The 12,067-nt window shown below is 47.4% G+C and overlaps 1 protein-coding gene across 4 annotated transcripts in view; it reads right to left on the reverse strand.

Moving 5' to 3' along the window:
- Positions 1-12,067, reverse strand: part of scarb1 (scavenger receptor class B, member 1) — a 171,041-nt gene that overhangs the window by 50,503 nt on the left and 108,471 nt on the right. The gene's annotated exons all lie outside the window — the stretch shown is intronic.

Raw genomic sequence — 12,067 nt, forward strand, 5'->3', positions numbered from 1 at the left:
TAAATTTTAAACTGATAAATTTGTTAGACAGAAGCCAGTTACCCAAAGAATACGAGAGCAGGACCATGTGGTTCACCCAAACTTCGCAATAGGAACCCCTCCTGGCATTCACTGCTCAAATGATTTTTGGAATGAAATGCCTTCCAACTCCAATTAAACACCACAAAATACAGAATGCGAATCGGCCATTCAGCCCATCAATGTCAGTCCATACATGATTATGGAAACTGTAGTGTAGTGGTAATATTACTGGACTTATAAGGCAGAGGCCCAGACTAATGTACCAGACACGAGTTCAAATCCCACTGCATCAGCTTGGGGGAATAAAATCTGGAAGAAAAAGCAAGTCTCAGCAATAATGATTATGAAACGACTGGATGAGTATGACCAGGTCAGCTTGTAAAACCAATGTCTTTCAGGGAAGAAGCTCTATCTTTCTTACCCAGTTTAGGTCACATATGATCCTGAGCAATGGAGTTGACTTTTAACTGCCCTCCAATATGGTGCAGCAAGTCAGTTATATCAAATCACAAAGAAAGCTTGAAGATGAATGGATCAGATGGACCACCCGGCATCGACCTAGGCACCGGAAACAACAACGGCAAACTCAGCCCTGTCGACCCTGCAAAGTCCTCCTTACTAACATCTGGGGGCTGGTGCCAAAATTGGGAGAGCTGCCTCACAGACTAGTCAACCAACAGCCTGATGTAGTCATCCTCACAGAATCATATCTTACAGATAATATCCCAGACATCGGGGGAGGTGGTGGAAGAGCAGTATTGTCACTAGATTAGTAACCCCGGGACCCAGGGTAATGCTCTGGGGACCCGGGTTTAAATCCCACCACGGCAGTTGGTGAAATTTGGAATTTAAAGTCAGATGACGACAATAAAACCATTGTCAATTGTTATAAAAGCCCATCTGGTTCACAAATGCCAAAAGGGAAGAGCATTAGCCATTAGGGCAATCTGTCATCCTTACCTGGTCTAGCCTACATGTGACTCCATACCCACAGCAACCTGATTGACTCTTAAATGCCCTCAGAACAAGGGTAATTAGGGATGGGCAATAAATGCTGGCCTAGCCAGCCCTGTGAATGAATAAAGGAGGAAAAAAACACCATCACCATCCCTGCAGATGTGGTGGCAGCACAGTGGTATACAGTCAGGAGGGACTTGCCCTGGGAGTCCTCAACATCGACTCTGGACCCCATGAAGTCTCATGGCATCAGGTCAAACCTGGGCCAGGAAACCTCCTGATTACCACGTACCGCCCTCCCTCAGCTGATGAATCAGTGCTCCTCCATGTTCAACATCACTTGGAGGAAGCACTGAGGGTGGCAAGGGCGCAGAATGTTCTCTGGGTGGGGAACTTCAATGTCCATCACCGAGAGTGGCTCGGTAGCACCACTACTGACCGAGCTGGCCGAGTCCTAAAGGACATAGCTGCTAGACTGGGTCTGTGGCAGGTGGTGAGGGAAGCAACAAGAGGGAAAAACATACTTGACCTCATCCTCACCAACCTGCCTGCCACATCTGTTCAGGATGGTATTGAGGAGATGTGGAGACAAAGTCCCATCTACACGTTGAGGATTGCCTTAGTACTATCACCATATTAAATGGGAGAGTTTCAGAGCATGTCCAATAGCTCAAAACTGAACATCCATGAGGCGCTTTGAGCCATGCACAGCATCAGAATTGTATTCAAGCACAATGTGTAACCCTCATGGCTCAGCACCTTCCCCACTCTAGCATTAGCATCAAGCTGGGGGATCAATCCTGGTTGGATTGGGTTGAGGACTGCAGGAGAGCAGAAACTGTATCCGGCATTCCCAAAATTGAGGAGCCAACCTGGTGAAGTTAAAACCCAGGGTTCTCATTGGAAGCCTTCAGTCTCGTGAGAAAATGGCTTGTGCTTTGGTAGGCAACTCTCTGCTAACATTGCCTGGTGAGCTCAGTAGTCCCCATTCTGAAATGGCAATCTCTGTCCCGTCTACCCCGCCAAACAGTCAGCCTCCAGAGGTCAAGGCTGTCGGCGATTGTCTCCCAGTTGTTGGTGTCAATGTCCACCATCTTCATATCTCACTTGCAGGACACAGGCTTGGTAAACTCGCAGTTTGGTTTCTCAGTCAGGTTACTGTTGTTCCAAACTCTCTTACTCAGCTTGGACACAACAGCTCCAGCTTTTGCGATGTGTGTGTTGATTTAGCATCAAGTGACAGATTGCTGGTGATTGCGGAGCCTAGATATGTGAAACTATCAACAATCTCCAGCGTCACATTGTCAATGCTGATAGCTGGGGCTGTGACAACATGCTGGGCCGTGACATTTGTCTGCCTGATGCTGATGGTCAGACTAAACTCTTCACAGGCATGAGACAGTCTTTGTTTGGAATGCTCGTGCGGTATCGTCAGCGTACAGCAACTCTCTGATGTGGATTTGGGGCACCTTTGTCTTGAATGTCAGGTGAGTGAGGCTGAATAGCTTTTAGTCAGTTCTGGTATGTAAGTCAACTCCCTCTGTAGGTGACCTGAAGGAATATGACAGCAGCAAAGAGAAGAATAGGCCAAAGAGTGTCGGTGCCGGAAAACAACCTTGTTTGACTCACTGTGGAACTCCGAGGGTTCCGATGTTGCCCTGTCATAGCTGACCTTACCCAGCATGTTGTCTTGGAAAGAGGAGATCACATTGAGCAGCTTCAGTGAGCAGCCAGTTTTCTCCAGCAGCTTAAATAGTCCACCTCTGCTCACATGGTTGAAGTCTTAGTGAGATTGTTGAGGGCAGTTTAGAGTGGTCTCCTTTGTTCCTGGCATTTCTCTACCAGACTGAGAAGATCATGTCAATTGTAGGCCTTCCAGTTCTGAAACCACACTGGGATTCTGGGTAGATACGTTCAGCCAGGATCTGACTAGTGTGAGTCATCTCAGCTCTATTTAAGAAAGGGACTATTTAGAAGCACACTACAGTGAGCTTGCACAAGAACAGGGGAGACCCCTCATCCTGAGTGAGGTACAGCCAGAGTGAGTGTGGGTATTGGCAATTTGGTGCAAAGTGGGAATTTGGTGCAGAGGGGAAGAGGTGCTCATTACATTTTTTCTTGGCTATCCAACTTCTTAAATCTTCAGAGAGTGGTCTTGCCCTGCTGCAGCAGTAGAGGCTACAAGGGAAAGGAATGACTGGTAAGTAGTGGGTCAGGTTGGGTAAGTATTTACTACTTTAATTGCTTATAGTTTAAAGGTCATTTTGTGGTTTATAGTTTGTATATTCTATAGTAACGAAGATCAGGTAAGAAGGACCCTTGAGTAATTGATTTAAAAGGATTAATTTAAAGGGAAAAGTCATGGCAGAAGAGCTCAAAGCCATGGCATTTCCAGTGCCCGGGACCAGCATTTGTGCAGCAATTCTGTCCAGCTGCAGCTCCTGGAAGCTTGGGTTTCAGAGCTGGAACGGGGGCTGGGGACACTGTGGAGCATCCCTGAGTCTGAGAGCATCGTGGATAGCACGTTTAGAGAGGTGGTCACACTGAAGATGAAGGGACTTGAGGAAGGAAGGGAACGGATGACCACCAGGCAGCCCAAGAGAAACAGGCAGGTAGTTTAGGAGTCCCCTGGGGTCCCACTCACAAATCGGTATTCCACTCTGGAGGCTGGTTCCTCCAGGGAGTGCGGACAGAGCCAAGTTTCTGGTACCACAAGCAGCCTGTCTGTACAGGAGGGGAGGAAGAGCAATAGTAATAGGGGATTCTATAGTCAGGGGAACAGATAGGTACTACTGTGGCCGTCAACGTGACTCCGGGATGGTGTGTTGCCTCCCTGATGCCAGGGTCCGGGATGTCACTGAATGGCTGCAGGGCATCCTGAAGGGGGAGGGTGATAAGGCAGAGGTCATGGTACATGTTGGTGCCAATGACATAGGTAGAAAGAGGGATGAGGTCTTGCATCAAGAATTCGGGGAGTTAGGCAGTAGACTAAAAAGCAAGACCTCTCAGGCTGTAATCTCTGGATTACTCCCAGTACCACGTGCTAGCAAGCTCAGAAATAGGAGAATAGCACAGATGAATACGTGGCTTAAGAGTTGGTGCAGGAGGGAGGGTTTTAGATTCCTGGATCACTGGGACCGTTTCTGGGGAAGGTGGGACCTGTACAAGTGGGACGGTCTACATCTGAACCAGAGCGGGACTAACATCCTTGCGGGCGGTTTGCTAGTGCTGTTGGGAGGAGTTTAAACTAATTTGGCAGGGAGAGGGGACACAGAATGTTAGCAGAATAGGGACACATCATAATACAGTAAAACAATCAAGTCAGAGGGAGTGCAGCTGCATTAAGTTTCAAGGGAGTAAGGCAAGGCTGGATGGCCTCTACTTTAATACCAGAAGTATTACAGGGTAAAACGGATGAGTTAAGGGTGAGGACTGACATGTGGAATTGTGATATAGTAGCCATCACTGAGATGTGGTTGAGGGAGGGGCAGGATTGGCAGCTCAACATTCCGGGATATAGAATCTTCAGACGAGATAGGGGAGGGGGTAAAAGAGGAGGAGGTATTGCATTATTAGTAAAGGAGTCAGTTACTGCAGTAAGGAGAGATGATATCTTGGAGGGGGCATCGAATGAAACTTTGTGGGTAGAGCTTAGGAGTAAAAAAGGGGCAGCCACATTGTTAGGTTTATTATAGACCCCCAGATAGTCAGCAGGAAATTGAGGAGCAAATATGTGCACAATTTGCGGAAGTGTGTAAAAACAATAACAATAGGGTAATTATATTAGGTGATTTCAACTTTCCCAACATTAATTGGGATAGATATAGTCTTAAGGGCTTGGATGGAGTGGATTTCTTGAAATGTGTCCAGGAGAACTTTTTAGGTCAATATGTAGAGGGTCCAACAAGGGACGGTGCAGTGCTGGACCTAATTCTGGGGAATGAAGCCGGACAGGTGGCTGAGGTGGTGGTGGGCGAGGATTTTAGCGATAGCGACCACAACATGGTACAGTTTAAGCTTGTTATGGACAAAGAAATAGACAAGTTGCAAAAAAATGTTTTGGATTGGGGGAGAGGGGATTTTAGTAAAATAAGGCAGGACCTGGCCAAGATAGACTGGGAACAGTTACTTGTGGGGAAATCTACAGAGGAACAGTGGGGAGTGTTCAGAAAGGAAATGGGGAGGGTACAGGCTCAACATGTTCCCTCTAGGGTGTTAGGAAGGAGTAACAAGCCCAGAGAACCATGGATGACCAGAGATATTCAGGTTACGATGAGAAGGAAAAGAGGCTTTTAGCAGGTACAAGGGGAGCAAATCAGCGGAGGCATTAGTGGAGTACAGAAAGTGCAGGGTGGAGCTTAAGAAAGCCATTAGGAAAGCAAAGAAGGGGATATGAGAAAGCTCTGACTGGTAAAAGTAGGGAAAATCCCAAGATATTCTATAAGTGTATCAGTGGGAAGAGGATAACCAGAGAAAGAGTAGGGCCCATAAGGGACCAATGGGGGCAATCTATGGGTGGAGCCAGAGGACATCACTAGAGTGTTGAAGGAATACTTTACATCTGTCTTCACCCAAGAGAATGAGGATGAAGGTATCGAACTCTGGGAGAGAGACTGCAAGGTTCTTAAGCAAATTGATATAGGGAATGACAAGGTATTGGAGGTGTTGGCAGGCTTAAAAGTGGACAAATATCCAGGTCCAGATGATTTTGTGTCCCAGACCGCTGAGGGAGGCAAGGGAGGAGATCGCAGGGGCTCTGACCCAAATTTTTAATTCTTCTCCGGCCACGGGGGAGGTGCCAGAGGACTGGAGAACAGCTAATGTGGTCCCGCTATTTAAGAAGGGTTGTAGAGATAAGCCAGGAAACTACAGGCCAGTGAGTCTCACGTCAGTGGTAGGGAAACTATTGGAGAAAATTCTGAAGGAGAGAATCTATCTCCACTTGGAGAGGCAAGGTTTGATCAGGGATAGTCAGCATGGCTTTGTCAGAGGGAGGTCATGCCTAACAAATTTGATTGAATTTTTTGAGGAGGTGACCAGGTGTGTAGGTGAGGGTAGTGCAGTTGATGTAGTTTATATGGATTTCAGCAAAGCCTTTGACAAGGTCCCATAGTGGAGACTTATAAAGAAGGCAAATGCACATGGGATACAGGGTAATTTGAGAAGGTGGATTCAAAATTGGCTTAGTTGTAGGAGACAGAGGGTGATGACAGAAGGATTCTTTAGTGGCTGGAAGCCAGTGTCCAGTGACGTGCCACAGGGATCTGTGCTGGGTCCCCTATTATTCATCATTTATATAAACAACATAGATGACGATGTGAGGGGTAGGATTAGTAAGTTTGGGGATGACACAAAGATTGGCCGGGTGGTTAACAGTGAGGATAAGTGTCTTGGGCTACAGGAAGATATAGATGGGATGGTCAAATGGGCAGGTAAGTGGCAGATGGAATTTAACCCTGAAAAATGAGAGGTGATGCACTTTGGAAGGAATAGTTTGACAATATTCAATGAACAGCAGGACACTAGGAAGTTCTGAGGAACAAAGGGACCTTGGCGTGTGTGTCCATTGATCTCTGAAGGCGGAGGGGCATGTTAGTGGGGTGGTGAAAAAGGCATATGGGACACTTGCCTTTATCAATCGAGGCATAGATTACAAAAGTAGGGAGGTCATGTTGGAGTTGTATAGAACCTTGGCGAGGCCACAGCTGGAGTACTGTGTGCAGTTCTGGTCACCACATTATAGGAAGGGTGTGATTGCACTGGAGGGGGTGCAGAGGAGATTTACCAGGATGTTGCCTGGGATGAAACATTTAAGTTATGAAGAGAGGTTGGATAGACTTGGGTTGTTTTCATTGGAGCAGAGAAGACTAGGGGGGGGCGACCTGATCGAGATGTACAAGATTATGAGGGGCATGGACAGGGTGGATAGGGAGCAGCTGTTCCCCTTAGTTGAAGGGTCAGTCACAAGGGGCCATAAGTTCAAGATGAGGGGCAGGAGGTTTAGGGAGGATGTGAGGAAAAACCTTTTTACCCAGAGGGTGGTGACGGTCTGGAATGCACTGCCTGGGAGGGTGGTGGAGGCGGGTTGCCTCACATCCTTTAAAAAGTACCTGGATGAGCACTTGGCACGTCATAACATTCAAGGCTATGGGCCAAGTGCTGGTAAATGGGACTAGATAGGTAGGTCACGTGTTTCTCACGTGTTGGTGCAGACTTGATGGGTCGAAGGGCCTCTTCTCCTCTGTGTGATTCTGTGATCTGCACTCTGACCAAGGCAGTGGGCGAAAACGTTTCCTGTGATGCTCAGCAGGGAGATGCCTCGCTGGCTGTTGCAATCGCTGCAGGTGCCCTTGTTCTTGCACTGGGTCACAATCTTCACATCTTGCATATCCCGGGGCACTGCCCCTTCCCTCCAGCAGAGACAGAAGTTTGTGCAGTTGCTGCAGGAGTGCCAGTTTCCTATGCTCAATGAGTTCAGGCGGTGTAGTATCAGCACCTGGAGCTTTGTCCGTGGGTAAGGGAGTCAATAGCTTTGCTAAGCTCCTCCACTGTGAGTTCGATATCCAGCTCTGCCCTGACAGGCAGGCTTACTGTGGTGTCTAGAGTTCCCCAGTGCCAGTACTCTCTCAAGAATACAGCTCAAGGTGGTGTTCCACCCATCTCTCCAACTGTTTATAGCAGTCGGTGATGACCTCCCCACCTTTGTTTTCAATGCAGCCATTTTCTTTGCTGACAGGCTTGTTGCCTTTTTGATGCCTTCATAATGTCCCTAACATTCCCTGTGTCAAAGAATGTCTGGATATTCTGGCCCAATTGTAACCAGTCATCACTGACATACCGCCTCGCAGTCTGTTGGACTTTACTTCGGAAAGTTCCAAACACATTCAGAATCTTCTTGCTCGGACCTTTCTTGTAATTAATGAGCATGGATCACTTGTCTTCAATGATCAATCCCAATGCAGTGATGTTAGCCTCAAAGCAGTCAGCATTTTTCTGTTCTTGCTTCTCCTCCACAGATCACCACCTTGGCATGGTGGAAAGGCGTCTGCGCTCTGTCAATTCGTTAAGCAATGCTATTGGGAGCTCCTTGCTCCTGGTAGGGTCGCCCATGATGTCAAGGATGTGGGGAGGTACTAAACAAAGCACAGTCCAAATTGTCCTCACTGGTAGAGCAGCCAAAGGAAGTGTGGAAGTATTCGACCACAGCTGATGTTATTGCTGAGAAAAACAGTGCCCAGAGTGAAGTCTGTCTCGCTGATCATAAATCTTTCTTATTGCGAAAATGAGGAGGAAGAGCTACTGACCTCAAAAGCACAGAGCCCCAGTGACACCATTAGAATTTGAAAAATTAAAAGGTTTATTAAAAAGAATAAAAACTTAAGCACACAAGATAAAAGTTACACAGTTAAAGAGTCTTACAGTCCCCCAAAATACATTCTTGGTCAAAAGTACACAATTAAACTACCTTTCTGGCAACAACCCTTTATAGATTTTTAACCATAAAAATTCAGTAAATATTCCCCAAGTCAAGGAATTGTTGTCACTTTAACAAAGGTCCACCTCACGACTTCTCAGGCATGTCTGCTCTGAGGTGGAATTCCAAAAGGAGATTCAGAAACAAACCACTTCCTAAAACAAAGACTCTCCTGACTTAACACTGGGCGTCTGCCTCCAATTCAAATCACAGCTTTGCAGCAGCTCACAGAGAGAAGCTGGCCTGGCCCGGCAGTGATTTCCCCACAGCAACTCTCAATAGTTAAACATCTCTTTCCTTAAATATCTTTTCCCCCTTTCATCTTAGGCTCCATTGTTCTCAAACACCTCTTTGGAGCTCAACTTCTCCAAATATAAAAAATATCATGTTTTCTATTTGCCTCAGGTCAATAAAATTTAACATACCTTCCCCTGTTTACTGGAACTCCTGTAAGATGCAAATGTTGCTTGGCACCTCTGAACTCCCTTTTGAAATTCAACAGCTGAAAAATCAATTTCCCCACTTACCTCAAAGTGCAAATTTCAGATCTAACCCATTGACTTGTAACTCAAACCCACCTTAACCCCTCATTACAAATGTACAAACCTACATGCAAACATAGGAATTAGGTGCAGGAGTAGGCCATTCGGCCCCTCGAGCCTGCTCCACCATTCAATAAGATCATGGCTGACCTGTTGTAACCTCAACTCCACATTCCCACCTACCGCCGATAACCTTTCACACCTAACACCTTTAACCTTTCTTAGACCTCACAAGCAGCTCATCTCTAGCAACCTTCCCCCTGTTTAATTAACCCTGGACACACACACACCCCCACAGCTTTCTACACAGAAAACATGATCACAAAAATATACATTTCTTATCATACAAGACTGTCTGACTCCCCGGCTACCAAGGAAAAGGTACCCCCAGTGGCAACATGGTCCCAGCCATTGTAGTTTGACACAACATCGAAATCTTTCAATATTGTGTAGATGATGACAGCATCCCAAGGCCCCCACATTAAATGAATTCACGCACAGGCTTCCACTAGGGTCCAGTTGCCAAGTCCTGTGGCGATGGAGGACTGGCGATGGGGACAGGGCTGTGATCCTGGGAGATCCTAGTCAAGAATCTACACACAGGCAACATATGCAATTAGGTCCTTGGATACCTGTGCTGGGACTGAGCATGCAGCACGTTCTGGAGAACATTCACGCTTAGGCTAGTAAGTGGCAAGTAACATTTGTCCACACAAGTGCCAGGCAACAACCATCTCCAAGAAGAGAGACTCAAACTACCTCCTCCTGACATTCAATGCCATTACCATCAGATCCATGGGAACACCACTGCCTGCAAGTGCCCCTTCAAGCCACTCACCATCCTGACTTGGAAATATATTGGCTATTCCTTCACTGTTGCTGGGTCAAAATCCTGGGACTCCATCCCTAACAACACTGTGGGTGTACCTACACCACATGGACTGCAGTGGTTCAAGGCGGCAGCTCACCATCACCTTCTCAAGGGCAATTAGGGATGGGCAATAAATGCTGGCCCAGCCAGTGAAGCCCACATCCTGTGAGTGAATAAAAAAGTCTTATCACTGTTGTTACTCACACTTCACCTGTTGCTCTACTAATTTAGGGAACTCTTATTTCCTTCCTCTCTTGCTGCTGGGAGAAATATAATGCTAAACAAAAACAGAATTACCTGGAAAAACTCAGGTCTGGCAGCATCGGCGGAGAAGAAAAGAGTTGACGTTTCGAGTCCTCATGACTCTTCGGCAGAACTGAGTAAAGTTAGGATAGAGGTGAAATATAAGCTGGTTTAAGGTTGGGGGAGAGAAGTTGGGTGGGGGTGGGGTGGTTGTAGGGGCAAGCAAGCAGTGATAGGAGCAGATAATCAAAAGATGTCACAGACAAAAGGATCAAAGAGGTGTTGAAGGTGGTGATATTATCTAAGAAAATGTGCTCATTAAGAATGGATGGCAGGATACTTAAGGTACAGCTCTAGTGGGGGTGGGGTGGAAAGACTGACAGGGTATTACAGTTATAGATTTAAAAATAATGGAAATAAGTGGGAAAAGAAAAATCTATATAAATTATTGGAAAAAACAAAAGGGAGGGGGAAGAAACGGGGTGGGGATGGGGGAGGGAGTTTAAGATCTAAAGTTGTTGAATTCAATATTCAGCCCGGAAGGATGTAAAGTGCCTAGTCGGAAGATGAGGTGCTGTTCCTCCAGTTTGCGTTGGGCTTCACTGGAACAATGCAGCAAGCCAAGGACAGACATGTGGGCAAGAGAGCAGGGTGGAGTGTTAAAATGGCAAGCGACAGGGAGGTTTGGGTCTTTCTTGCGGACAGACCGCAGGTGTTCTGCAAAGCGGTCGCCCAGTTTGCGTTTGGTCTCTCCAATGTAGAGGAGACCGCATTGGGAGCAACGAATGCAGTAGACTAAGTTAGGGGAAATGCAAGTGAAATGCTGCTTCACTTGAAAGGAGTGTTTGGGCCCTTGGATGGTGAGGAGAGAGGAAGGGAAGGGGCAGGTGTTGCATCTTCTGCGTGGGCATGGGGAGGTGCCATAGGTGGGGGTTGAGGAGTAGGGGGTAATGGAGGAGTGGACCAGGGTGTCCCGGAGGGAACGATCCCTGCGGAATGCCGCCGGGGTGGTGAAGGGAAGATGTGTTTGGTGGTGGCATCATGCTGGAGTTGGCGGAAATGGCGGAGGATGATCCTTTGAATGCGGAGGCTGGTGGGGTGATAAGTGAGGACAAGGGGGACCCTATCATGTTTCTGGGAGGGAGGAGAAGGTGTGAGGGCGGATGCGAGGGAGATGGGCCGGACACGGTTGAGGGCCCTGTCAACGACCGTGGATGGAAAATCTCGGTTAAGGAAGAAGGAGGACATGTCAGAGGAACTGTTTTTGAAGGTAGCATCATCAGAACAGATGTGACGGAGGCGAAGGAACTGAGAGAATGGGATGGAGTCTTTACAAGAAGCGGGGTGTGAGGAGCTGTAGTCGAGGTAGCTGTGGGAGTCGGTAGGCTTGTAATGGATATTGGTGGACAGTCTATCATCAGAAATTGAGACAGAGAGGTCAAGGAAGGGAAGGGAAGTGTAAGAGATGGACCATGTGAAAATGATGGAGAGGTGGAGATTAGAAGCAAAATTAATAAATTTTTCCAGGTCCCGACGAGAGCATGAAGCAGCACCGAAGTAATCATCGATGTACCGGAGAACGAGTTGTGGGAGGGGGCCGGAGTAGGACTGGAACAAGGAATGTTCCACATACCCCATAAAGAGACAGGCATAGCTGGGGCCCATGCGGGTACCCATAACCACGCCTTTTATTTGGAGGAAGTGAGAGGAGTTAAAGGAGAAATTGTTCAGTGTGAGAACAAGTTCAGCCAGACGGAGGAGAGTAGTGGTGGATGGGGATTGTTCGGGCCTCTGTTCAAGGAACAAGCTAAGGGCCCTCAGACCATCCTGGTGGGGGATGGAGGTGTAGAGGGATTGGACATCCATGGTGAAGAGGAAGCGGTTGGGGCCAGGGAACTGGAAATTGCTGAAGTGACGTAAGGTGTCATAGGAATCGTGGATGTAGGTGGGAAGGGACTG

This window comes from Cetorhinus maximus, chromosome 12, assembly GCF_964194155.1.
Source record: "Cetorhinus maximus chromosome 12, sCetMax3.hap1.1, whole genome shotgun sequence".
In the NCBI taxonomy this organism is placed as follows: Eukaryota; Metazoa; Chordata; class Chondrichthyes; order Lamniformes; family Cetorhinidae; genus Cetorhinus; species Cetorhinus maximus.